The sequence below is a fragment of the Micromys minutus genome, assembly GCF_963924665.1.
Source record: "Micromys minutus genome assembly, chromosome: 16".
NCBI classification, from domain to species: Eukaryota; Metazoa; Chordata; class Mammalia; order Rodentia; family Muridae; genus Micromys; species Micromys minutus.
This window is the reverse complement of record NC_137985.1, coordinates 11,097,208-11,122,419: the sequence shown is the minus strand read 5'-3', so window position 1 is coordinate 11,122,419 and position 25,212 is coordinate 11,097,208. Positions and strand designations below refer to the sequence as shown.

Here is a 25,212-nt window from a genome sequence, read left to right as displayed (position 1 = left end):
CTTTCACTTTACAACCGGAATGGTTTTAGATATGGATTATATAAAGAGGCTTGGGACTTTGTACTCACAAAAATACACAGTGGCGTATATGTTAGCATACGGTGTTACCTTCTGTAACCATGTCTCTCCTTTCTACTGGGCCCTTTAGTGTTTCTAATTTGACACTTTAATTTCCCATCCACTTAGATTTTCTTCAGGAGTTCACACTTTGAAAATAATAAACCAGAAGAACTTTGAATGAAGACAAAGTAATTAGGTTGCAAGGAAACACTGGTCAGTATAACAACTTCCAACTCATAATGTTTCCAGATGGTTTCTAACTCTCTCTCTCTCTCTCTCTCTCTCTCTCTCTCTCTCTCTCTCTCTCTCTCTCTCTCTCACACACACACACACACACACACACACACCACAGACGCTATCACCACAAAGTTTGAACTTTCAGATGCAGGATGGGTTAGGTTTATGGACCCATTAAGCATGTCTAGCTACAGAAAGCATTATTGTCTCCTATACTTAAAAACCTGTTAGAAGTTAAATGTTCTTTCCACAAAATACCTTGGGGAAAAAAACCACAAGTGGTTAAATTCTGACTCAAATCATTGTGTATGGACAAGGTTTGTCAGCTGGTGGGTTAGCCTGCTTTGAAACTGAATGGTTCCTCGGCTGCCTTTAGTTCTGTCTGATTTAATCATAGTTCTTTCTTTGAGCTTGTGTGTGGCTAAAGAGCTTCCTCTGAATATATAGTTCCTCATAACTAAAGCAGAGAAATGACAACTCTTGTCTACCTGCTTCCTGAATATGAACTTGTTTGACTCTCGGACAACCCTTGCCAAGAAGGCTGAAAAGAAAGGTGAGCCCGTGTAGAGCTGTGTGTCTAACAGACTATCCAGGCACCACGGCTACTTGGGAGGCTGGGGTAAGAAGATGGCGTGGGCCTAGCGGGCAACAATAGAAAGACACCCCATTTCAAAACAAGTTCAAACAACAAAACAATACCGATCAATGTAAAAGTAATGAACGGGCCAAGGCAATCAAGGAAATGAAGTCCAGAGGGCATATGCCACACCTGACTTCTAATGTCAACCTTTAAGACTAGATGGAATTTTCCTGAAGCGCTGACTCTGGGGAAAGGGCTGAATGTGACTCTGTGTCCTGTAAGGCAGAGATTTCTGTTTGTCTAGTGACAGTTATGTGCCTGGCACTTGGCTGGCTCACCCTTGACAAGGAACTACCTGCATTTACTGTGCTATTTCCTGCATTATACAATAATTTATCAGCCTGTAACATTTCGAACTTTAATACTACAAGGACTTGTTGACACTTAAGTGGCCCAGGTCCCCTTTGAAGGAAGGATCACAGGAATGGGTGTGAGGAAACCCAGTCAAAACTCCTGTTGTGTGCTCATCAGCTACAGGAGAGGAGTGTGTCCATCAAAGGAGAATTTCCTGGCTTACTGGAGGAGTGTGTCTTTCTATTTTCTCCCCTGAAGTATGCTCTGGGCCTGTGGAAGAAATGGAGGTCTGAGAACAAAAGAGGTGGCTAGCCAAGTCCCACACGTCCTCCAGAGCACCAGGCAAGTGGCCGTCTAAAGCAGGGGCCAGCCACCTCATGGAACAATGTAGAAACTCTGGTGACTGGCAGGTACCACTATAACACCAACAAGGTTGCTCTGGGTTCTGAAACTGCACAGACTTTGTGCAAATTCAAGTAGATGTGGGTTGAGGGGAACACTTCTGACGAGGTTTGGGAAGTCATTATTTTTACCCAGTACTTAGGACGCACAGTGTGTAATGTCATTCATCACCGCACAGTTTAAAGCATCCTATATTATCTGAATACCTGCACAAATCAAATCATTTAACGAATATGCCACGAAGTACAAAATTAATGACGATATTCATTCATTTGTTCGGTAAGTATTTATTAAGCACAAGCCAGGGGCCGCACTGTGGAACAGTAGCATTCATGTACAAAATCCATGAGTGTTAGTAAGATTTAAAGGTTTTTTTTCCTTTTATTAGAAATTTTAGGTCACAGTACATACTACACAATATATGTTACAGCTGCCTAGCAGGGGTAGGTGCTCATAATAGAATATGCTTCTGTCAGACAGGAAAATGTTTCTTAATCTATGTCCTCCAAGCCCCTTTTTTGTACACGTGTGAATGAGAATGTCCTCGATAGGCTTGTGTACTTGAACACTTGGCTCCCAGATGGTGGCACTGTGTGGGAAGGCTTAGGAGGTGTGGCTTGTTGGAGAAGTTTGTCACAGGAGGTGGCTTTAGGATGTTAAAGGTTCTCGCCATTTCCGGTTTGCTCTGTCTGCCTTGCTCCTGAGCTCCCAGCTCTCAGCTGTAGCAGTGAAGTAACTAGGATACACAGTAACAACCAGCCTCAGACACAGCTCTCTCTCCACCAGACTTCACCCACCCAGAGGATAAACAACCCTGGCCTCCTTGCTCTGCCATCACTGGACTTGCGGATGTACACACCCGGCATGAGCAAGCACAGGTTCACCTTTCTACGTCCAGGGAGAATCTCAACAACACCTCTGCCTGGCTGCCCAGACCAAAACCTTACCAGGACTTAGGTTCCTCAAAGGTGGCTAGGCTCCAGTTCCCTTTCCAGTCAGAGCAACCTGGTTTGAGTAAGTCTCACATTCCACATCCCATCACCTGTATATGCGATTGTAAATGGCCACTACTTCAAGGAAAGCAAGAGTGCAGAGGCAAATGGTTGGAGTGTGTAAACAGTGGGCAAACGTCTCTGATTTTACCCCAAATTTCCCTATGTTCATTTTCCTGAACACCCAGATGTCTAGCAATATCTCTTTACTCAAGGGAAGTGTGTGTGAAGTTTAACACTGAAGTAAATACAACACATTCTTCTACTCACTGTAACTTGAGGTCAGTGAAATGGTTCATTTGAGCAAAAAAGAAGCACACACATTCATCTTATTTTCCTATCAAGGATTTAATGGGGCAGTAGCTAGATGACTCACTGGACAAGGGCCTGTTATACAAGAATGCAAAGTTCATATTGCTGTGTTGGATTACAGAATTATGTAGAGCCAAATACAATAGCATGCATCTGTAATCCTAGCACACATGATTCAAGATGTTAGAGGAGTCTCGGGAGCCTTACAGGTTAGCTAAGCCTGGTGTATACTTGAAGTGGGGAACAAAAGCTCTGTCTTACACAAGGGGAATAACCAAGGCCAGTACCCAGGGTTTCCCCTGACCCCTATATGCATAAATATACACATGCACAAATGCACCCACCTACCCACCACGTGTGCACGCACACACACACACACACACACACACACACACACACACATGGCCATCACCACCACCACCAATAGGTATAGAGAATAAAAGAGGGTAGAGGACAGTTAATCAAGAGTTGCTCTTAATTTTGAGCAATTCCTAAGAACCTACCCACTTCCACAGTTATGCAGATAAAAATGTGTGCCTGACAAAAGAAAGAACCTGCTTATTTACCTTCCCTGCCACACCTGCTCACTGCCTTTAGTACGAGCACATAAGGTACTCACATAACTCCTAAGATTGGACTTTGAACTGCCTCGTTCTCCTAGAAAAGCAACTGAATATACATCTGAGAGGTATGCATTCAGCCTCAGAAACCTTACATCCAAAACCTTACATCCAACCAAAAATAGTCCAGGCCCTTTGACAGCAGCCAGACTCTCACAGAGTTTGGGTACAGACTGGGGCCATCAGAACACGTGCTGGGGCTTCCCTTAGGAAACACGAGCTCTCTCTGGTGAGTAACACCGAGGTAGCCTTAGGAAGAACTGGTGCGGTAGTTCAAATTCTCTCCAGCCAGACTTGGTGACCTGTAACCCCACCACATGGAGTTGAGGCAGGAGAATCAGCCTTGGTGTCCCAGTAAATTTGAGGCCAGCCTGGTCTCCATGGGACCATAGCTCATCAAACAAAAACAAATAGAAAATCAAATGAACTATGTCCACAGAGAAAGTATAAAGACTGAGTCTGAATTTGGGAATTATAGTGGCCCAGCCTCCTTTCCCCAGAGCCTGGTCCTGTGTGAAGCTGGAGACAAACAGACAGCCTTCGAATGCTGTGAATTGATTTCCTTCACCTGACCGCCGGCCCATGAGTGATATAACAGCTTTCTACACAAACCTCAGCGTGCAAACACCGCGCCTTTATAGCTGACCTAGCTGTTACCTTCATGCAGACAGGTGAAACTTGATTCCCTCTGAGCAATGTTCTGTGAAACTGGGAGACCTCTAACTATAGAAATCTCTCCTTGTTACTGAATCAGATGGGAGGAGACACATTTTTGTTCAGCTCACATCTTTCCCTCTTCTTTAGGTAGCAGCACTTCATACTGTCTTTCAAGGAACTACTTTCTTCCCATTTTTACCCCAGGAAATTTAGATGGAGTCATTTCTATCTGTTCAGTCTTGCAGAAGTTCTAAACCAAACCACGCCTCCCTGGACATTGCTTTATGAATGCACAGCCGGTCCAGGATGCATCAACCTTAGTGACCTAATTTGGTGGAGTTTGAATTCTGATGAACACATACATGTCTACTGTTTCCCACTAAAAGTCTGTGAGGCGTCTTAAGGTCACAGTAAGCTATTCCCATAGTCACTTTCTCATAGGGAACAGATAGTGACAGATAATTTTAGTAATGCACTAAGAGCATGAAGTAGAAGCTTCTGGTTATGTCACGTGATGCAGACTCACATGGTGTTTTACTGAGGTGAGATCCAGGAAAGGACATGGGATGTTTGGAGAGAGTATAAATAGGACTCAACAGGCAGTGACAATGTGTTTGCATAGCAGGCCTGCAACACTCTGTTGGTCTCACATCTTTGCTAAACTTCACTTTGTTGAGAGAGGCATGGCTTCTCCTAGCATTACAGCTAGTCCTGGTTTCCCCCAGTGACTTGTGCCTATTTGGCAGAGGCCTGGCTGTTTCTGCTGGATTGTACCACTGCTCCTGATTTGTGTTTGATATGCTGACACTTCTGAACTAGACTGCTGGTATCCTGACAAAGTTAGGCATCACCTCAAAGAACTACTTCTAAACAGGTCCATATCCCCTGGTCTTAACTGTCTCACCTACTTTTGGACAGTGGGGTAGAAGAAAATTGAAGCATTTGAGAACCCTTAATGAAAGTAGGTTCTAAAACATTAAGCCTAGAAGAACAGTTACTCATTCATTTTCTTATCCAGTGGGAGGCACAGAGATTATGACCATAGCTGGATGGCTGGTTTGGTGCTGTTGACGAAGTTATAACTGAGGCAGTCACAATCCCCTCTCCATGATACAACATATGTATGGGCAAGCCCGCCTATATCCAATTTACAGTGGACAGGTGTATTTGGGTATCTAGAAAGGTTTCCCTAGTGCATCTTCCTAGAGTGACCCAGCCTGAAGGTCAGTCAATGATAGACCTGGGAGAGGGGGTGAGGGGAAAGGAACAGGAAACTCGAAGGAATGGGACAAGACAGGATATCTGATCAATCGATTTTTTTAAAGATTTATTTACTTTATGTATGTGAGTACACTGTAGCTGTCTTCAGACACACCAGAAGAGGGCATCAGATCACATTACGGATGGTTGTGAGCCACCATGTGGTTGCTGAGATTTGAACTCAAGATCTCTGAAAGAGCAGTCAGTGCTCTTAACTTCTGAGCCATCTCTCCAGCCCCCAAGTCCGATTTTTATTGCAAGGGCTACTGGTTATATACTAGAGAGAAAATGGAGCAATAGGAAGTCTGATGAAGATATTGCCATGGTAATTGGCCACAGGCAGAAAGTACCTAACGGAAACAGCTCTAGATACAGTAAATGGAACTTGTGCGAGTTTTCATCTGCACAAGTGAGAACCTGCACAAGTGAGAACCTGCACAAGTGAAAACCTGCACAAGTGAGAACCTGCACAAGTGAGAACCTGCACAAGTGAGAACCTGCACAAGTGAGAACCTGCACAAGTGAGAACTGATGCAAAAACTAAAGCAGGCTTTGTTAGTAGCTTCAGAAATGGCAGATGAAGTTAAAATGACAATGGTGATGTAAAATCAATAGTCCTGGGGTGAGGGCTCCCGACACTAGAGTACTACGCAAGTACCTTCTTTAATGCCCTTCCTCATCCTCACGGCTATTGCCAAAGTTTAGGCCTTCTTTGGTTCATTTCTAAATTACAACAGTAGTTTCTGTTGAATAAAAAAGGGGGCAGGGGGTGTTTGGTCTGGAAAGGCCACTGATATTTCTCTTCAGAAGAAGCTGGCTATAAATAGAAATGGCCTCCAGGCAATGATCAGGTGGGTCTCCAGGTGGCAGGAAAAGCACTAAACAGAATCAATACAATATATGGGGTGTTTCTGTGATGGAGGCCATACAAGAAAAGGAGAGGGGACAGGGGCGCTGTCATGAGTGTGGTGGAGGCAGCCAGAGCAGCCTTCGGAGAGCAACAAAACAAATGGTAGACCTTTAATGGGTTTGGGGAGGGGGAGGGTGGTCACATCACAGCACAGCTGAATTTAATATAACAGTGGGAAAGATTATGGAAGAGCAGACACCAGGAACTGAAAGCTTCTTATCTCTCCCTGGGAGAGAGGCTGGCTTTCCTGCCTAAGTCTGCATGCTCCCTCCACTCCAGCCTCACTTACTGATGGCAGAGCACCTTTTCTAGGACATTACCAAAGAGCAGCTGAAGCAAAAGGCTTGCATTCCCTTAGCCAACTCTCCCGTTCACGAGAGCCTAGATTGCACTTTCAAATATGACTCTTCTGATGTCACTTTCTTGCCTCCAGGCTGGACACACACCTGGACAGACATCCCGGCTCCTCCTTCCCGAAAGTTCCTCAGTTCCTCAGTATTCCAGAGGGCTCTTCCTCAGTCTGCAGTGATCCCGCCCCTTCCACTGTCTGTTGTATCCAAGGGGAGGCCCTTGCACTCCTTTGGATTGAAATGTGATGTTTGTGGTTTTAGTTCTTATGTTAATAAACCCAAAATTGAGCCAGGACTAGTGGTGTGTGCATCTAATCCTAGGGTTTAGGAAGTGAAGGCAGGAATCACAAAGTCAAGGCCAGCATCCAGCTGTGCAGTCAGTTCAAGGGCAGCTTGGGCCACAAGGGTACAGAGTAGAAACCTTTGAGAAAAGTGCCATAGGGTGTGGGAAGAGAGAACTGCTGGACAGATGAGTCTTCAGAGTGTTCATGACTCTCCAAGGAATTCCCACTTGGTTGCTAAGTGCCACAGAAAGTGTCATGTCACCGTAAAACACAGAAGCTTCTGCATCCGACTTGAGTTCCCGGGACCCGCATGGCGGAAGGAGACATTTCTGCAGGTCGTCCTCTGACCTCCACTGCAGGCCATGGTGCTCGAGCACCCTTTCCCCTGCACACACACAAAGTAAATTAATAAGAAAATGTACTAAACATTTTAAAAAATTAGAACAATGAAAATGCGTCTGAATGGAAAATCCAGCTGTATTTTCTGTACTGAGATAAGAGGGCCCGGCTCCCCGAAGGCTTTCCCCAACATCTCATATGGATATCACAACTGTAGGCTTGAAACCCTTGGCTTCGCAACAGGAATCTACTAAAACTTTTCTCAAAACTGCCTCCTCACCATAAATCAGCTCTCCCGACTTTAGAATTCCACATAATAAGAGTTGAGTAACTTGGTTGGCTGTAGCCAGTATGATGGTGGTCGCTGGGTAGCGCCCAAATTACAGGTCGGGTGGCCTCACTGTCTGCCTTCGGAACTTTGCTGGTTCCCCTGGCCCACTGATTTGTGACAGGCTTGTAGCTTGCTACCTTAAAGGCTTACTAACCCAAGACAGTATAGAAAATATATGTTAACTCAATCATTCTGGAAGAATTCAAGCCCTATGCACAAAGGACTGAAGTCAATGGTTTTGACCCCCTCTTCAATGAGATCACTGGTTTAAAATTATAGTGGGAAATCCAATATATTGGACTCCATATGCTTTCTCCTAGGCATCTCCAACTTGTCTCAGGTTTGGGCTTCAAATTTGCAAGGTCTAGTTTATAAAGATGGACAGGCTGGAATTACCAAAGCCTGTTTTAATCACTTTTAATAATTCTGACATAAAGACAAAAAAAGCAGAGTCCGTTATGATTTGAAGCTCATGATGAAATCACAGTAACAAGGTGAGTGGCTATTGGTGGCAGAAATAAATACTTATTCAATAGAGTAAATGCAACAACTCCAGAGTCCAGGATCTCTTTTGTTCTGTGGGCCTGAACGTGAACAACCCTCACCTTCTCATCATGCAGGGCAGAATTACCAAAGTATTAAATATGAACCCACCAAAGACATTATCCATGATTGAAGAAGCTGCTGGAACCAGGATATATGAGTATTAAAAATAAATAGCTGCACAGAAAACTAGAAAAAAGGGGGCTAATCTGAAAAACCAAAGGCTCTCAATTGTGAAACAGAAGAATTGGAGAAAAGCAAAGGAAAGGAAACTGGAGGCATACTCTGGTCTTTAGAGAATGCTTTTGCAGAAGCTCAGAGAGTTAATACTAAGTCTCAGTGTGCATCTGATCTCAAGAAGAAAAACCTAGCTAGTGAAGAAACCAAGTGCAAAGAGCTAGAAAAAAAACAAAACAAAACAAAAAAAAAACAAAAAACAAAAACAAAACAACAACAACAACAACAACAACAACAACAACAACAAAAACATGGCTGGGGACCCTAAAGCACTCATAGTAAAGGACAAAGAAGTTAAAAGATAACAGGGGCTGCACAGCCTCCGAGAAGCGAGTGATAAAGATGCTAAAGCTCTGGCCGCTGCACAGCAGCGGTCAAGGCTGTGTCTGCTGGGCTGTCCAGCAATGAAGATGGAGCAGAAGCACCTCTGCTCGGTCAGATGATAACCTGTAAAGACGATATCAGTAAAGCTCAGACTGAGGCCAAGCAGGCTCAGATGAAGTTGAAGCATTACCCAACAAGAAACAAAGAATAAACAAGCAGAAGTTAGGAAGATGAACGGTGGCTACCAGAAGGATTGGGAAGCTCTTGAAGCTGTCAACAAAGCTAAAGAAAAACTTGAAACTGAAATGAAAATGCTTAATTACAAAGAAAACAAAGAAAGGCTTTTGGAAAAGCACAGGTAGCTGTCTCGTGATGTCAGTGATCTGAAAGGATCATATGAAGCTCTCTTGGCGAAATTTCCCAATCTTTGATTTGTGTTCATGGACTCAGAGAAGAATTGGAATAGAAATTGTGTGAAAGGATTTGTAGCCTCTCTGAAAAGTGTGAAAGATAATTCTGTAGCCACAGCCCTGGAATTGGTGGCTGGGGAGTGACTCTACAGTGTTGTAGCAGACACAGAGGTTACTAATAAGAAGCTACTAGAAAAGGGGGCATTCCTCTCAATAAGATTTCAGCCAGATGTACTGCTCCTGAAACTGAAGGTTGCTCAGAATCTTGTTGGTCCTAACAACATCCATGTAGCTCTTTCCTTGGTTCACTATACACCAGAACTTCATAAAGCAATGAAATTTGTCTTTGAACAAGATTTGTTTGTAACAATTTGGACAATGCTTAAAAAGTGGCCTTTGATAAAAGGATAATGACCAAAACCGTAACCCTTGGGGGTGATGTATTTGGTCCTCATGGAACACTGAGTGGAGATGCTAGGTCCCAGGTAGCTTCTATTTTAATCAAGTTTCAAGAGTTCAAAGATGTTCAAGATGAGATGAGGATGAAGGAGAATTGTCGCGCCCAACCTCGACCAGCAAGGAAGACACGACCCGGGGAAGATCTTCTTCAAGCAGTTTATTCAGAATCCTTGAACAAGCTTCTGCTTCTGACTCTGCCTCTGTCTCCGCTCCCTGGGGAAGGTCCCCCGCACAGGCTTAAATCCCCCTGCGCCTACCAACCCCTGTAAGCCACGTGGGCCCTGCAGATAGGCTGCTTCAATGCAGAAGCGGCAAGCTGAACAGGCACAGCCAAATAAGGTCTTGTTTACTACTGAGAGCACTTGCCATCAAGGAGGTGGAAGGCAGAAACCAGCGCCATCTTTGGGGCACGGCACCTCCCAGCTCTCTACAGAGAATGAACTGCATGCTCTAGAAGAGGAATTAGCAGGTCTTAAAAATGTTGCTGAAACATTATCAACCAACCAAACCCTTCAAAACTCCCGTGTACTAAAACATCAACCACTGAGCACACATTGAGAGACCTATTGATCCAGTTGCGTATGTAGCTGAAGATAGCAGTGTCTGGCTTTTGGTCCAGGGAGGGCATGTTTTCCGGTAGGGAGCTGTGCTGTGCCCCGCCCCAAAGATGGCGCTGACCTCCGCCTTCAGCCTTCCCGATGGCAAGTGCTCCCTGTGATAAACAACTCCTTAACTGGATGCACTTGCCTGGTGTGTGGAGAGCCGAGTCCTAAGATGGCGCCGGTTATCACCCTAACTAGTAAACACCCTAGAGCACATGCGCCTGTATCACGCCGCGTTTCTGACCAATTATGATAAGACACCTCAGCTGGCTGATGGGCAGGGAGGATAAAAGGAGAGACCCTTCCAGGCACGGGGCTCCCCATCCATCAAAGCATCAGGAAAGGAATCCTGAATAAACTGCTGAGAGAAGAACCTGGCCGTGTTTCATCTTTTCCTTGCGGGATGAGGTTGGGCGCGACATTTTCCCAGTGTAGGGGAATGCCAAGGTAATGGGGTGGAGAGGGTGATTAGGAGGGACTGCAAGTGGAGGGGAAGGGAGGATGGGGGGGGGGCAGGATAAAATCTCAACTGTAAATACAGAATATCTAATAAAAAAAAACTTTAAAAAATGTTGCTGAAAAGTATCACCAACTAAAACAGAGTGGGAAATGAAGACAGAGGAAGGAGATTTGTTGCAAACTAAACTTTAGCAAAGTTCTTATCATAAGCAACAAGAAGAATTAGGTGCCCTTAAAAACAAACCATTGAGGAAAGTGAGGAGACATTAAAAAACACAAAAGAAATCCAAAAGAAAGCTGAAGAAAAGTATAAAGCATTGAAGAATAAAATGAAAAATGCAGAAGCTGAAAGAGAGAAAGAACTGAAGGATGCTCAGAAAAAACTGGATTGTGCCAAAACAAAGGCAGGTGCATCTAGCAAGAAAACAAAAGGAAAACAACAGGAGGTTGAAGCTATGACCCTGGAGCAGGAGGAGCTCAAAAGAGTGCATGCATCCAAGAAACAGCAGCTTGACGAAACAAAAAGAAATAATAACAGCCCAGGGCAACATAATTAAAGACAAATGTGCAGAAGTGTCAAAACAATGACTCTCAGCTTAAAATTAAGAAGTTAGACTACAGCATAAGCAAACATAGGTGGGAAGCTGCCGCTGCGAAGGTACCCAAAATGTTGAATGAGTATGACTGGATTAATGCTGAGAAATGCCTCTTTGGCCAACCTAATAGTGCCTATGATTTCAAAACAAGCAACCCCAAAGAAGCTGGCCAGAGACTTTGGAAGTTACAGGAAGGAGAAGAGAAACTAGGAAGAAATGTCAACATGAGAGCTATAAATGTGCTGACAGAAACTGAGGAGGGACACACTGACTCAAGAAGAAGAAAAGAATGATAGAAAATAACAAATTCAAAACCCTTGCAACTATAGAAGATCTTGACCAGAAGAAAAATCAAGCCCTGAACATTGCTTAGCAAAAGGTGAACAAAGACTTTGGCTCTAGTTTTCTACCCTTTTGCCTGGTGTCAATGCTATGCTTGCCCCACTAGAAGGGCAGACAGGTTTAGATGGTCTGCAGTTCAAGGTTGCCTTGGGAAGAACATGGGAAGAAAACCTAGCAGAGCTTAGCGGTGGTCAGATGTCCCTCACTAATACTGTCCATGCTCCTCTTCAAACCTGCTCCAGTTTATATCTCAGACGAGGAGGATGTGGTCTTGGATCTTTCTCATACCCAGAATATTGGACAGATGCTGCGTACTCACCCTACACATTCTCAGTTCACTGTGGTATCCCTCAAAGAAGGTATGCTCAACAATGCAAATGTTCTCTTCAAAACCAAGTTTGAGGAGGGTCTTTCTACTGTAGCCAAATTTACGCAGAGTCAAAATGGGAGGAATCCAAATGAAGCAAAGTCCAAGGGAAAAGGACCCAACTGAGAGTACACTAGAAGTTCAGACTACAGACTTCTCACCTTGACCTTTTTACACACGAATTTTCAAGAATTTGGGATCTAAAGTTGTTTATATAATAATGTTAACATTATTTTCATACGTAATTCTTTTTAGCATTGGTAAAAGAGCAGATTCCTCTTTTCTTACCTAGTGTGAATATGGTCCAATTATTGTAGTTGTGATTACATGTATATAGTCATTCTTCCATACAAAAATCTTTTTTATGTATTAAAGAACCTGAGGTTCATCGAGTTGCTAAATTCTGTATGCAAATGCCAAAAATCCAAAGAAACAGATGATAAATACGGCTGACAGTCAGCTTTTAGTGAGTTTAATTTCTTTTTTTAACTTTATTTTAAAAAAACAAAGATGAATGTACAATTTTTAAGCATTTTTGCATGAAAGTATACGAATACATTTTTTATAAAGTTGTAATTAAGTTTTTGTGGGTACATATACATACACATATGTATATATGTAACAATAATATAGGAAAAGAGATTATTAATTTGAGGGGAGAGGAGAGAAACTGGGAGGGGCTCTAGGAAGAAAAGGGGGATGTGATACAGTTCTGTTTTAATTAAAAGATATTCTTTTTTTCCTTTTTTCTTGAACTTCACACAATCTGTGAGTTGTTTCTGGGGTGTTCAGAGCTTTCTGGGGTTAGTATCCCATTATCAGTGACTGCATATTATATCTGTTCTTTTGTGACTGGGTTATCTCACTCAGGATGATATTCTCTAGATGCATCCATTTTCTTAAGAATTTTGTTAAGCCATTGTTTCTGATAGCTGAGTAGTACTCCATTGTGTAAATGTACCACAATTTTTGTATCCATTCATCTACTGAAGAACATCTGGGTTCTTTTCACCTTCTGGCTATTATAAATAGAGCTGCTATGGACATTGTGGTGCATGTGTCTTTGTTGTATGTTGGAGCGTCTCTGGGGTAAATGCCCAGAAGTGGAATAACTGGGTCTTCAGGTAGTACTATGTCCATTTTTCTGAGGAACCGCCAGACTGATTTCCAGAGTGGTTGTATCAGTTTACAACCCCACCAGCAGTGGAGAAGTGTTCCTCTTTCTCCACATCCTCGCCAGCATCTATTGTCATCTGAGTTTTGGATCTTGGCCAATTTGACTGGTGTGAGGTGGAATCTCAGTGTTGTTTTGATTTGCATTTCCCTGATGGCTAAGGATGTTGAGCACTTCCTTAGATGTTTCTCAGCCATTCGATATTCCTCCATTGAGAAATTTTTGTTTAAGTCTGTACCCCATTTTTTAATAGGGTTGTTTGATTCTCTGGTATCTAGCTTTTTGAGTTCTTTGTATACCTTAGATATTAGGCCTCTATCTGATGTGGGGTTGGTAAATATCTATTCCCACTCTGTTGGCTACCGTTTTGTTTTCATGATAGTGTCTTTAGCCTTACAGAAACTTTGCAATCTCATTAAGTCCCATTTGTCAATCTTTGACCTTAGAGCTCGAGCTATTGGTGTTCTGTTTAGGAAATTTTCTCCTGTGCCTATGAGTTCTAAGGTTTTTCCTACTTTCTCATCTAATAGTTTCAGTGTACCTAGTTTAATGTGGATACCTTTGATCCACTTGCACTTGAGCTTTGTACAAGGAGATAAGAAAGGGTCTATTTTCATTCTTCTGCATGCTGAGTGCCAGTTGGACCAATACCATTTGTTGAATAGGCTGTCCTTTTTCCATTGAATGTTAACAGCTCCTTTGTCAAAAATTAGGTGACTATATACGTGAGGGCTCATTTCTGAATCTTCTATTCTATTCCATTGATCCACATGCCTACTTCTGAACCAGTACCATGCAGTTTTCAGCACAATTGCCTTGTAATATAGCTTGAGGTCAGGGATAGTGATTCCCGCAGATATTTTCTTGTTGTTGAGGATGGATTTAGCTATTCTAGGTCTTTTGTTATTCCAAATGAAATTGCACATTGCTCTTTCCAACTCAGTGAAGAACTGGGTTGGAATTTTGATGGGGATTGAGTTGAATCTGTAGATTGCTTTTGGTAAGATGGCCATTTTAAAATGTTGATCCTTCCAATCCATGAGCATGGGAGATCTTTCCATTTTCTGAGGTCTTCCTCGATTTCCTTCTTTAGAGGTTTGAAGTTCCTGTCATACAGGTCCTTCACTTGCTTAGTTAGAGTCACACCAAGGTATTTCATAGTTTTTGTGACTATTGTGAAGGGTATCTTTTCCCTAATTTCTTTCTCCACATGTTTGTCCTTTGAATATAGGAAGGCTACTGATTTGTTTGAGTTAATTTTATATCCAGCCACTTTGCTGAACTTGTTTATCAGCTGTGGAGTTCTCTGGTGGAATTTTTGGGGTCACTCAAGTACACTATCATGTCATTGGGAAAGAGTGATGTTTTTATCTCTTTCTTTCTGATTTGTATCCCCTTGATCTCCTTTTGCTGTCTAATTGCTCCAGCCAGGACTTCCAGTACTATGTTGAATAGGTAGGGGGAGAGTGGGCAGCCTTGTCGAGTCCCTGATTTTAGTGGGATTGCTTCAAGTTTCTCGCCATTAAGTTTGATGTTGGCTGTTGGTTTGCTGTATATTGCTTTTATTATGTTTAAGTATGGGCCTTGGATTCCTGTTCTTTCCAGGACTTTTAACATGAAGGGGTGTTGGATTTTGTCAAATGCTTTCTCAGCATCTAGTGAGATGACCATGTGATTTTGGTCTTTGAGTTTGTTTATATGGTGGATTATGTTGATGGATTTCCTTATGTTAAACCATCCCTGCATCCCAGGGAGAAAGCCTACTTGGTCATGATGAATGATCATTTTGATGTGTTCTTGGATTTGGTTTTGCAAGGATTTTGTTGAGTATTTTTGCATCAATGTTCATAAGTGAGATTGGTCTGAAGTTCTCTTTCCTTGTAGGGTCTTTGTGTGGTTTAGCTACAAGGATTATTGTAGCCTCAAAAAATGAGTTGGGTAATATTCCATCTGATTCTATCTTTTGGAATAGTTTGGCCAGTATTGGTGTTATATCCCCAATAAATGTCTGATAAAATTCTGCACTGAACCTGTCTGGACCTGGGCTTTTTTTGGTTGGGAGGCTTTTGATGACTGCCTCTATTTCTTTAGGTGTTATGGGATTATTTAGATGGTTTATCTGGTCCTGATTTAACTTTAGTATCTTGTATCTGTCTAGGAATTTATTCATTTCCTCCAGATTTTCCAGCTTTGTTGAGTATAGGCTTTTTTAGTATGATCTGATGATTTCTTGAATTTTTTCAGTTTCAGTTGTTATTTCTCCACTTTCCTTTCTGATTTTGTTAATTTGGATACTCTCTCTTTGCCCTCTAGTTAGTCTGGCTAAGGGTTTATCAATCTTGTTGATTTTCTCAAAGAACCAGCTCTTGGTGTTGTTGATTCTTTCAATGGTTCTTTCTGTTTCTATTTGGTCGATTTCTGCCCTAAGTTTGATTATTTCTTGCCATCTACTCCTCTTGGGTGTATCTGCTTCCTTTTGTTCTAGAGCTTTCAGCTGTGCTGTCAAGTTGCTGATGTATGCTTTCTCCAGTTTCTTTTTGGAAGCACTCACAGCTATGAGTTTTCCTCTCAGTACTGCTTTCATTGCATCCCATAGGTTTGGGTATGCTGTGTTTTGTTTTCATTGAATTCTAGAAAATTTTTAATTTCTTTCTTTATTTCTTCTTTGACCCTGCTATCATTTAATAGAGCGTTGTTTAGTTTCCACGTGTATGTGGGCTTTTTGTTGTCTTTGTTGTTGTTAAAGACCAGCCTTAGACCATGGTGATCTGAGAGGATGCATGGGAGTATTTCAATCTTCTTATATCGATTGAGGCTCATTTTGTGACCAATTATGTGGTCAATTTTTGAGAAGGTGCCATGAGGTGCTGAGAAGAAGGTGTATTCTTTGTTTTTAGGATGATATGTTTTGTGGATATCTATTAATTCCAGTTGGTTTATAACCTCTGCTAGTTTTACAGTATTCTTATTCAGTTTTTGTTTCCCTGATCTGTCCATTGGTGAGAGTGGGGTATTGAGGTCTCCCACTATTATTGTGTGGGGCACAATGTATTTTTTGAGCTTTAGTAGGGTTTCTTTTATGAATATTGGTGCTTTTGTATTTGGAGCATATATGTTTAGGATTGAGAGTTCCTCCTGACAAATTTCCCCTGTAATGAGTAAAAAGTGTCCTTCCTTATCTTTCTTTTGATAAATTCTGGTTGAAAATCTACTTTATTCGATATTAGAATGACCACTCTAACTTGCTTCTTGGGGCCATTTGCTTGGAAGTTTTTTTCCCACCCCTTTACTCTGAGATAGTGTCTGTCTTTGTCTCTGAGATGAGTTTCTTGTATGCAACAAATTGCTGAGTTTTGTTTATGTATCCAGTCTGATAGCCTATGTCTTCTTATTGGGGAATTGAGTCCATTTATGTTAACAGATAACAAGGAATAATGGTTGCTGTTTCCTGCTATTTTTGCATTTGGAGGTTGAATTGTGCCTGTATGTCTTTCTTCTTTTGGTTTTCTCGCTTAGGAGTTTTCTTGTTTTTATTATGATGTAGTTCCCCTTGTTGTAATCGGTTTTCTACCTATAATTCATTGTAGTGTTGGGTTTGTTGTCAGATATTGTGTAAATTTTGTTTTTTCTTGCAATATCTTAGTCTCCCCATCTATGGTGATTGAGAGTTTTGCTGGGTATAGCAGCTTTGGCTGGCACTTGTGATCTCTTTGGGTCTGCATGATGTCTGTCAAGGCTCTTCTAGCTTTCATAGTCTCTTTTGAGAAACTGGGTGTGATTCTGATTGGTCTGCCTTTATATGTTAAATTCCCTTTTTCCCTTACTGCTTTTAATATTTTTTCTTTACTTTGGGCACTTGGTGTTTTGACTATTATGTGTCTGGAGGAATTTCTTTTCTAATCCAATCTGTTTGGAGTTCGGTAGGCTTGTTTTATGCTCATGGTCATCTCATTCTTAAGGGTAGGGAAGTTTTCTTCTATGATTTTTTTTTTGAAGATATTTACTGTGCCTCTTAGTTGATATTCTTCACCCTTTTCTATTCCTATTATCCTTAGGTTTGGTCTTCTCATTGTGTCCTGGATCTCCTGGACATTTTGGGTTAGGAGCTTTTTGGTTTTTGCATCTTCTCTGACTGTTTTGTCTATGTTTCCAATGTTGTCTTCGGCCCCCGAGATTCTCTCTTCCATCTCCTGTAGTATATTGGAATGCTTGCATCTGTGACTCCTGATTTCTTTTTTAGGTGTTCTACCTCTAGGGTTGTCTCTTTTAGTGTTTTCTTTATTGTGTCAATTTCCGTTTTAAATTCCTTCTTCCATTCCTTCATCTCTTTGGTTCTGTTTTCCTCTAGTTCTTTGAGTTTTTTGAGTGTTTTTCTTGTTTCCTCTTTAAAAGCTTCTAATTCTTTATGCTTTTCCCCCATTCTTGTTTAAGTATCTCTATCATCATCTTGAGGTATGATTTTAGGTCTGCGTCTTCTTTTTCTGGTGTGTTTGGCATTTTGCTGTTTGCTGTGATGGGAGAGCTGGGTACTGGTGTTGCCAGGTTGTCTTGGTTTCCCTGGGGTATGTTCTTTACCTTTTCTCTTGCCATCTTGTTGTCAGTCTTGTGTCCCTGGCTCACTGCTGTTCCAGACCTGTGTCCCTGGATCACCACTGGCTCACTGCTGGTACACTGCTGTTCCTGGTGGACTGCTGTTTCTGGTGGCAGGTGGTTTTCTCACTCCTTGTTGTCTGGCTGGGAATAGCCCAATGCCGGGTTACTGGTTCCCTGCAGCAAGCTGGGACGGAGAGGGGGAACCGGGGGACCGTACTTTTTTGTGCGATCGGCAGAGATCTCTCTGAACCCCGGCTAGTTGGAATGTCTCCTCGACAGTCCTGTGTCCCTGGCTCACCGCTGGCTCACTGCTGTTTCTGGTGGCAGGTGGTCTGTGAGTTTAATTTCTAAGGACAGTATTAATGAGTTTTCTTTTGCTTATAAAATCATTCAAATACAGAATATTTATAAAGAAAGTCACGGGGCCACCAAAGGGAACACATAGCAATTCTGTCTAACTGAGCTATTTGAGGTCAGTCTTGTGGATAGACCATGCCAGATCCGTGGATGGGAAATGGGTCTGGAGACAATTTTTCACTTTAATGATGTTGAACAATGATGTTTACGTAAGTTTAATAATTAATCTCCACAAGCTCGAAATTTGGGTGTTTTTTAATCTTTGAGTGTTTGAGTAGAAGAAGCCTGGGAAGAAATGTGTTACACGGTATTGCTCCATCAAAAGTCCTGTAATAGTTTTTAAGATTTTTACCACTTATAATCTAATTAATAATCTTTTGATGAATGTAGGACCTAGCAGATTAAATGAAAAGTGTATGTTATAAGAGTCCGCTAAACCCAAATAAATCTGCATTTTCTACCAAAAAGCCTCCAAAGCTTGATGTCCGGGTCAAAGGTAAAACTTCTTTAGAAAGAGGAAGAGGGGCCAGTACACGCCCTAAGACCCCGCAACTCTTACTGTCTCTGTGCACATCTCCACATCAGCATCCTCATGTTCATAATCCTCAGAGCTCTAATGTGATCTAATCTGATTTTACAGATTGTGGCCCCATGTTTCTTCCTGATACTTAACCTTTAGCTCTTTGATGTCTTACTTTCTTTGGTGCATCATACAGACCCTGAGTTGGACATTTCTCAAACTTCATTTGCCATATATATCTGAGATGTTATATAGACCTTGGGTAATTTGTATCCTGGGTCATTTTGGAGATGATGTCTTCTGGAGGGAAGAGACAGGAAGTGCTGACTGACAGTGCAGATCCTGCACACGCTGTGTTTTCCAAGGTGTTGTATGAACTGTTGGTAAAAACAGTTGTGTATATTTACACTGTTACTGATACAGTATTCTAATTTGATCACAATCTAATCAATGCCAGCTGTTAATATTTTGTATTGGGTAGTTATAAAATTGTCCCGCGCAACCGTCTCGCCTGCAAGAACGACGCGGCACACGAAATAGGATCCTTCTGCAGTAAACTTTAATGCTCTCGAGAACCAGCACTTGCTACACGTGACAAAGAAGACGAAGAAGACGAAGAAGACCAAGAAGACGAACAAGACGAACAAGACGAACAAGACGACGAGACCAACGAGACGACCCGAACTATCTAGCCCATCCCCTTATAAAGGGATCAGTCCTTGCCTTGGACTCGGAGCCCCCCTGATTGGTTGAAACTCATCAGGCCCTATGACGCCACGGGAGAGGCAGAGCTCAAGGAGTGGAAAGTTACCCAGCACGTGCGCACATGACTTGTTTACTGCTAACTCCAGCTGGATGTCAGTGCCATCTTGTAATGGAGAATGTGCAGGCGGCGCCCCACATCTCCCCCTATCTTTTATTCTTTAAGCAAAGTAGGACACCCATATTAGGAGGGCGGAGATAGAAGTCAAATCCTCATTAAGGTGTATAAAGACCATGTACAGGAGTAACCGCTAGGCTTTTTGTAGCCCGTAGTACTTTTGACCTGTCACTCTGCCGTTTTTCTGAGGGAGGGACACTGGGGCAGGCAACCCTCACGCAAAATGACATACCTCCCAGAGATACCCCGCGACAAGGGGCTCTCAGTGCGATGCTTTGCTCGGCATCCCTCATGGGCTGCTCAAACCAGACACTCTAATCCTGTGCAATGAACCGAAGTTCTAGGAGTGCAAGAGCTGTCTGGCCGGCGACCTACTGCTTAAGCATAGACAACCAGATATCGGCTGATGCTCCATGTTCTAGAGCGACAAGCGCTTGGGCAGTAACCACCTTGTATCCCTTTTTGTTTGGGCCTTGAGCTTACAAACCAGCCAGAGAAGCAACGCAAGTCCGCAGCAAAGGATTGCTCCAAAGAGTCCCACCCCCACCCAAGTTAATATCGGAGGTGAAAAGCTTAGGGAAAATTGTAGCATCATGTTCCACTGGAATTGGTTTTAGGAATGCCGACAGAATCGCCCATCTCGCCTCTCCTCTGACTCTCTGGTTCCACAGCATCAGGAGCAGGGCTGTCATCAGGAGTCACCACCATTTTTCGCGTGAGCCTCTCGGGGACCCAGAAGGGATTATTTTCATCCTGAGGGAAAACACAAACAGCTCCTCTGGATCTTATCAACACAAGATCCGGCCCTTTCCATTTATTAGTTATGACATTTTTCCATTTCACCATCTCTCTTGGTTTGTCCATGGGTAGGCAATGCCTTTTAGCCGCCGTATGGCCATGGTCATCAGATTTAAAAAATTTAAGGTGAACAGTGCCATGGATACTGCGGTCCTAGGCACAGGGGGCAAAGCCTGCATAATTGCCCCTTTTTGTTTTATTAGATATGATTTAAGGGTGCGGTGAGCACGTTCCACAATACCTTGTCCTTGTGGATTATACGGCAAACCTGTAAGATGAGTCACAGCCATCTGGCTACAAAATTGTTGGAATTTTTGTGAGGTATAGGCCACGTTGTATAGGGCCAAGCAAATGCATTTGTTCATTGATGGCTCTCAATTCATGCAACAATCACCATTTTCCTGATTTCTTTTTAATCACAAAAATGGGGGTATTCCAAGGTGAAGTAGAGGGTTCTACATGACCCAATTGTAGTTGTTCTCTAACTAATTGGGTAACAGCTTCTAATTTTTCGGAGGTAAGGGGCTATTGAGGAACTCATACCGGATCCTCCGTTTTCTATGGTATGGGCCGTACTGCCTCAATGGCGCTTAGGAAAAGCCCAGACCCTGCCTTTCTTTGTTGGGGTTAGGTGAGACAGGCTCTAGGGGTCCTTGTTCATAGCGTCCCAAGCCTTTTCCCTCTTTAAAACAGATCTGTCTATCAGGGGCTCGTGGAGGGCCCCTCTGGGACTGCAAAATGGCTGCTGCGAGACCTGCATTAGTGAGTGGCCCTCCCAGTTCTCTACAGACTCGAAGCCAGTCTTGAAGACCTTTGCTCTTTCTAGGGGCGATAGCGGCTCGGCATTCTTGGGTGGCCTGTTCAAAAATAAGCTGTTCAATAAGAGGGGCAGCCTGCTCGGGATCCCCGAAGATCCGACCTGCCGCCTCGGTCATGCGGGCTACAAAATCTGAAAAAGGCTCTTGAGGTCCCTGAATGATTTTTGTAAGCTGATTATCGGCCCCTCCCTTTTTTGAAAGTGCCTTCCAGGCCTTAATGGCTGTGCTTAATACTTGGGCGTAGGCACCCCAATGATAAGCTGTCTGATCTGCTGCATAGCGACCTTGGCCAGTCAGCAGATCAAATGTCCATTCTTGTTGTTCAGGAGTCAAAGCCGTAGCATTGGCTCTTGCTTGGGTTTGGGCAGCCTCATACCAAAGAGCCTTCCACTCCATATACTGTCCCATGCTCGGTAGAGCAGCCTTGGCAATTGTCTGCCAATCAGAGGGAGTTAAGGCAGAGATAGCCAGTCTGTCAAGCTGAGCGATAGTAAAGTTGGCAGTTACCCCGTATTTTCTGACTGACTCTGCCAATTCTTTTATTTGATTATATTCTATGGGGGCATGAACGCGGCCACCCTCAGCTGTCTCAAACACAGGGAAAGCAAGACACATCTGCCTTCTCACCCTTTCCGGGAGGAACGAGAAGGATTTTACAGGCGTGCGTGCTGCATAAGGAGGGGGGGCCACGGGTAAAGGAGGTGCTGTCGGGACAATTGGGGACAAGCGCATGGGCCTGCACTGCTCATCAGGATAATATCTTTTTTCCTCATATCTAGCTGCTTCTTCATCTAGCTCTGCTTCTTCTTCTGGGTCTAAGCCTTCTCGCTCATCATCATCTGAAGTCTCGGGGCTATCAATGTTAAGAGCCTCAAAGTCTTCTACAGGGTACAAGCTGACTCCCCTTTTCTTAATATTAGAGGGCATAAGGGAATGAAAATCTGAAGGTTTGTGGGTAACAACTCTCCCGCTGTACAGCGTACCTGGAGGTCCTTTTTCCTTAGGGGGGAAATATCTTTTCCTGCGCGCGCCCATCCTCTCGCTCTGTTCGGCTTCTGATAGTCTATCCTGGACTTCACTCAATACCTCTTGCCCCGCAGCGACAGCGGGCCTACAACTCTTATCTTTTAAACAATTTTGTACCATCCTCCAAATGGCCATGGTCCCGGGCCCGAGGTCTCCGGCATTCTGCGCACAGTCTAATTCTCTACCCAATTTTTTCCATGAGGCTGGTGAGAGAGACCCAGAGACCGCAAACCAAGGGGCAGTACGCTCTACCTCTTTTACGAAACGCTGCAAGATGCGGGTGGGCAATTCTAAATCTCTCTGCTTAAGAATTGACTGCAGGGCTGTAATGGTCGAGTGTGAAGAGCCCATCACAGCGATGTAATGCCCGCGGCTTATTTGCGTGGCGGCACAAAGTGAAACTGAAAGGCAAGTCTCAGCGCGTTCCGCTTTTTTTATCTACAAAGACTTATGGAACGCAGGGGTGTCCCGGCTTATCTACGTCCAACTTAAGCACAAAATTAACACCAGCCCCGTTGGACACAAGAGGAAATTAAGAGGAAGAGAATAAAAACTGCACTGACGAAGACCAGAGCCTCTATGGACCCTTCCCACGGCCGTGGAAGATTTAAACAAAATTAAAGAAAGATCCAGGGTCAGACATACCTTGCCAAACTTATCTCCCCGCAGTTCTGGATCCTCCCTGCCCGGAGACAGGGGGTCTTCTGTGGTGCAGACGATGGAGTGGTGGAGTTCCCGGGTTCAGGCACCAGATGTCCCGCGCAACCGTCTCGCCTGCAAGAACGACGCGGCACACGAAATAAGATCCTTCTGCGGTAAACTTTAATGCTCTCGAGAACCAGCACTTGCTACACGTGACGAAGAAGACGAAGAAGACGAAGAAGACCAAGAAGACGAACAAGACGAACAAGACGAACGAGATCCACGAGATGAACGAGATCAACGAGATGACCCGAACTATCTAGCCCATCCCCTTATAAAGGGATCAGTCCTTGCCTTGGACGCGGAGCCCCCTGATTGGTTGAAACTCATCAGGCCCTATGATGCCACGGGAGAGGCAGAGCTCAAGGAGTGGAAAGTTACCCAGCGCATGCGCAATGACTTGTTTACTGCTAACTCCAGCCGGATGTCAGCGCCATCTTGTAATGGAGAATGTGCAGGCGGTGCCCCACATAAAATAGCATTGAATTGCTTGTCTTAACGAGCTTATAAGTTGACTATTTTGTGTGATTTCCTTTGTCTATAAATTATTTCCTTGTATGCACTGTTTTGCTTTCTTTTGGTTTTATATTATATATAATTTCTCTTAAAATTCTTGTGCATATATTAATTTCTGTGAGGCATATTTTAAAAAGTTGAGGAACTTAATAAGAGAGGGTCTAGCCCAGGAAATTATGGTCTAGCTCTGGGCCAAATCTTCCCATGTGACTACAGGTGTGGATGCCTGTGATAGCCCCTGGGACAAATGTATACAATTAACACAGCCTTCACTTGGGTACAAAGATATCTGTTTCATCATTTATAGTCCCGAGTCTTCTATACAACCTTCCTGGAGTCAGAAATTATTTAAGTGCTTAAAAATAGTGATCCTCAGCAAAAACCTGATGAGACACAAGGGTCATTCATTGGTTTCTGCATCCTCAGTCCTGTAGTACAAGGAATGCTGTTTGCCAGCAATAGTGTGGGGGTAGGGAAACCTCACTCATATAGTACATCCGGTTTACATCAGAGACTACTCACCTTAGAGGCTACATAACTCGAGGATTATATAAAATTCGTTCTGCCACACTCACATTAGTAGGCATCAAATTACTTATGAAAACCAGAGTACATCTAAAGTTAGAGTTAACTGAATATATATATGTATATATAGTTAATTGAATATATATATATATATATATGTCTGTATATATACATATCCCAGTGCCAGTATGGTCCACATGCCTGTGTGTAGCCTTTCTGGTTTATATTTTAAAGTCCTGTTATGTCATCCTAACTCTGAATACTCATGTTCAGAAATCAGCTATTTGAGGCTAGAAGATGGATAGCTCACTGTTGAAGAGCACTTGTTGCTCTGGAAGAGGACCGGGGTTCTGTTCTCAGCACTCATATGGTAGCTTACAATCACGGGGATTTGATGGCCTCTTCTGACCTGCACGGTACCAGCATGCATGCAGTATACACAGGGAAAACATCCATATACATAAAAAACAATAAATCTAAAATTTAAAAACCTGTAAATATATGATATGGAGAACTAAAGCAAATTTAGATAGTCTGATTGGGTAAAATCATGTGTATGATAAGTTTCACTGAAATTAACTCCAATAAAACTTTTCTCTTTCCCTCTCTCCCTCCCTCCCTAACTTCCTCTCTCTCCTCCCTGGTGGTGAGTCAAGAAAAGAATGCTTCCATAATCCAAAGAACATGTGCCTTCTGTCCTGTGCTGGGGCCACTAACACCTTTTGGAATGTTCTTAGGACCAGTCACACTGCCCCGCCTGTACCTGACTCCACAGCTGGCCGGCCTGTTCTCCACAACTACATTCCAGCTGTTCTAAGGCTTGTGTCTTCCCTCCCTCCCTCCCCGAGGCATCCTTGGCCAGGCATAGCGAGAAATACGGAAGGAAGCCGATTCTGCTCTGAGTTCTGCAGTGGGATCGCACCCCCACCCCAGCACCCCTTCGAGGATTCTGGGGGAGGTCTCTTGTGCAAGACACTGCAAGGCCAGAGCTCGGGCCGCCTAGGCGCAGGAACGGCGAACGCGCACCAAGAGGCCACGACCCCCGGTGAGGCGCCAGCCCGGCGCAGTTTCCGAGCCCAGGAGCCTTGGCTGGGCAGGGGAGCCAGCGCAAGCGCAGCAGGAAACGCCCCAGGCCGGGCCGCAGGGCAAGGAGAGCAGTGACTGGGAGAGCCCGCGTGGCGCCGGGCCAAAGCTGCGGGCCCGGCTCACCTCGTCCTGGACCTGGGAGGGGCGAGGCACCTCCCGTGGGCCTGCCAATGCCCTGCCCGCCCCCTCC

The 25,212-nt window shown here is 43.6% G+C and overlaps 2 pseudogenes across 2 annotated transcripts; both read left to right on the top strand.

Annotated features, from left to right (window-relative positions):
- Nucleotides 1–7,328: 7,328 nt before the first annotated feature.
- LOC308430858 (structural maintenance of chromosomes protein 2-like) lies at nt 7,329–8,527 on the top strand (annotated as a pseudogene). The gene is made up of 2 exons: nt 7,329–7,418; nt 7,857–8,527. The product of its transcript is annotated as a structural maintenance of chromosomes protein 2-like (transcript).
- Nucleotides 8,528–10,328: 1,801 nt separating this feature from the next.
- LOC308430857 (structural maintenance of chromosomes protein 2-like) lies at nt 10,329–12,153 on the top strand (annotated as a pseudogene). The gene is made up of 2 exons: nt 10,329–10,362; nt 10,865–12,153. The product of its transcript is annotated as a structural maintenance of chromosomes protein 2-like (transcript).
- The last annotated feature ends 13,059 nt before the right edge of the window (nt 12,154–25,212 follow it).